The sequence below is a fragment of the Pristiophorus japonicus genome, chromosome 1 (assembly GCF_044704955.1).
Source record: "Pristiophorus japonicus isolate sPriJap1 chromosome 1, sPriJap1.hap1, whole genome shotgun sequence".
Classification (NCBI taxonomy): Eukaryota; Metazoa; Chordata; class Chondrichthyes; family Pristiophoridae; genus Pristiophorus; species Pristiophorus japonicus.
In genome coordinates, this window is record NC_091977.1 from 376,276,676 (window position 1) to 376,280,195 (window position 3,520).

Genomic DNA, 3,520 nt, shown 5'->3' on the forward strand with positions numbered 1-3,520 from the left:
GGTGAGGTCATCCACCTTGGAAAAAAAAACAGGAAAAGGGAATATTATTTGAATGGGGAGAAATTACAACATGCTGCGGTGCAGAGGGACCTGGGGATCCTTGTGCATGAAACTCTTTTGGAGTTTACCTGAAAAACATAAGACATTAATCCATGTCCCCAGACCTGGATGACACACCAGACATTTACAAGGCCCTTTTTTTCCTTTTTTTTGGTTTTTTTGGGGCACTAAAATCAAATTTTTTTCCAGTGCCCCCTATAAAAGGGGAGGGGGACACTAAAAGCACCGGCAATTAAAACAAATTAAACTTTAAAACGTAAAATCAAATTAAAATTTGGTTGCCGGGGGTGATGATGCACTCCAGTCCCTCCGGTGCCCACCTCTCGCGGAAGGCCGCGAGCGTACCGGTGGACACCACGTGCTCCATCTCCAAGGACACCCTGGACCGGATGTAAGAGCGGAAGAGAGGCAGGCAGTCAGGTTGAACGACCCCCTCGACCGCCCGCTGCCTGGATCGGCTGATGGCACCCTTGGCCGTGCTCAGGAGCAGTCCTACGAGGAGGCCCTCGGACCTACCCGCTCCCCTCCGCACAGGGTGCCCAAAGATCAGGAGAGTGGGACTGAAATGCAGCCAGAATTTCAGGAGTAGCCCCTTTAAATAATAAAACAGGGGCTGCAACCTCGTGCACTCAATAAAAACATGGAACACGGACGCCTCCAGACCGCAGAAATTGCAGGCGGCCTGGGAGTCCGTGAACCGGCTTAAAAATTTGTTGCACGGCACTGCTCCGTGCACCACCCTCCAGGCCAAGTCCCCGATGAATAGTGGGAGGACTCCCGCGTAGAGTGCTCTCCATCGGGGACCCCCGCCTCCTCCGGACGGCAAGATGGTACGCCATGGCGTGTTTGGACGGCCGGCGAGGATGGCAAAGTTGAGAGTGTGCAGGAGCAGCCCGTACAGGAAACCCCTCCGCGCGGAACTGAAAGGCACGGAGGGGATTTCCCCGAGGCGGCTCAAGTTGTGAGGCGCTGGTCCCCGAGGGAGGTTCCGGGGTTTGGCGCCGATGAGGAATTCCGTCCGGACGGGGGTCAGTTCGGACAGGATCTCCCCACGTGCTTGAGCCTCCTCGATGCATCTAACAGAGTCAGGGCCCAAAGCTGTTTTTAGCGACTCGATGGCTTCGGCCGCGCGGCAGACGTTGGTTGAATTTAGGCGCCGCGCCAGGGTGTCTGGCGTCATCCAGCCCGCTCCTCCGCCATCGAGCAGGTCCCTGACCCTGGTCACCTCACCAGCCACAGCCCTCTCTTCCGACCGCCACATAAAACCTCGGTCGTGGAGGTACGGATTCCCGAGCAGCGGCTCCTGCAGGACAGCCGCCACTCCAGCCGGCGGAGAGCTGCGCTTGGTGGAGACTTTGTTCCAGACCCTGATGAGTTCCTTGTAAAAGACAGGCAGCTCCTGGAAGGCGGTCCTGACACCCCCCAAGTTCACAAACAGGAGCTGCGTGTCGTAATTGAGGTCGCGCTGCTGGCGGAAAAAATACGTCGCCAGAGCACGCCACATAGGAGGGGGCTCGACGTAATGGTATCTCTGCAGGGTCTGAAGACGGAAAGTCGTGAGCTGGGCGCTGACGTACACCAACGGCTGACTGCCCTCCTCAAGCGGGAGACTCAAGACCGTGGCAGAGACCCAGTGCTTCCTGTTGTTCCAGAAGAAGTCCACCAGCTTCTTCTGTATCTTGGCGACAAACGCAGGGGGAGGGGTCAAAGTGACCAGCCGGTACCACAACATTGCGGCCACCAGCTGGTTTATGACTAGCGCTCGACCCCTGTAGGACAGCACTCGGAGCAGTCCTGTCCAGCGACCTAGGCGAGCGGCGACCTTGGCCTCCAGCTCTTGCCAGTTCTCCGGCCAGGCTTCCTCGTCGGGGAAAAGGTAGACTCCCAGATAGAGGAGATGGGTCGTGCTACAGGCAAAAGGCCTGAGCTCGTCCGGCAGGGAGTCCACCCGCTACTGACCCACCAGGAGTCCGGAACATTTCTCCCAGTTGATCCTGGCGGAGGACGCGGCCGAGTAAATCTCCTGGCACTCACGCATCCTCCGCAGATCAGCGGGATCCTCTACCGCGAGGAGCACGTCATCGGCGTAAGCCGAGAGGACGACCTCCACGCCCGGCCCTTGCAGAGCCAGTCCCGTCAACCTCGTCCGCAGGAGGCGCAGGAAAGGCTCCACGCAGACGGCGTATAACTGGCCGGACATGGGTCATCCCTGGCGCACCCCTCTCCCAAAGCGAAGGGGCGCCGTCAAGGACCCGTTAACCTTAATCAGACACTCCGCGGCGGCATACAAAAGTCGGATCCGGGCGACGAAATGCGTCCCGAACCCGAAAGCGCGCAGAGATCCGAGCAGATAGTCGTGATCTACCCTGTTGAACGCCTTCTCTTGGTCGAGGGATAGGAAGGCGACCGACAGACCAGCCTCCTGGGAATAATGGATGAGGTCCCGGATCAGATGGATGTTATCGTGGATTGTCCGGCCCGGGACCGTGTAGGACTGGTCGGGGTGGATCATGTGGTCCAGCACGGCACCAAGGCGAGCAGACATCGCCCTGGCGAAGATTTTGTAGTCTGTGCTGAGGAGGGAGACCGGGCGCCAGTTCTTAAGGAGGCAGAGATCGCCCTTCTTAGGCAGCAGGACAATGACTGCCCTGCGCCAAGAGAGGGGCATCTCCCCGGTCGCCAGACTTTCCCCCAGGACCCACGCGTAGTCGCCCCCCAGGACGTCCCAGAACGCCCTGTGGAACTCCACGGTCAGCCCGTCCAGCCCCGGGGATTTTCCCCTCGAGAGCCGGTCGAGGGCGCCGGTCAGCTCTGCCAGGCTTAGCGGAGCTTCCAGATTTTCGGCGCCCTCCGGGCTGACCTTCGGCAGGTCCTCCCACAAAACTCTACGCGCTTCCTCGCTGGACGGCTCCGGAGAGAACAGGGCTCTGTAATATTCACGGGCCCTGTTGTTGACGCCCTCCGGATCCGAGACGAGAGAGCCGTCGTCGGCCAGCAGCGTCAAGAGCTGCTTACGGACACCCTGTCTTTTTTCCAGCGAGTAGAAGAAGGGGGAGCCGTGGTCCAGATCCCGCAGGAACCGGATCCGCGACCTCACGAACGTGCCTCGGGACCCGACGAGCTGCAGGTCATTCAGCGAGGTCTTCTTCGCTTCGTACACCGTCCGCAGGGCCGGGTCCTGGACGACTTGACCGAGACGGGCTTCCAGGTCGAGCACCTCTTTTTCTAGGCGCCCGACTCTGGCCGCCCGCCTCTTGGTCGACCCCCTCGCATACTCTTGACAGAAGACGCGGACATAAGCCTTGCCCACGTCCCACCATAGCCTCAAGGAGGGGAAGCCCCCCTGCTTCCTTCTCCAGTCGGCCCAGAATCGACGGAACGAGTACTGGAACCGTACGTCCTCCAGCAGCTGATTGTTAAAATGCCAGTACCCGGACCCTGTCCTCGCGCGGAGCGAAGC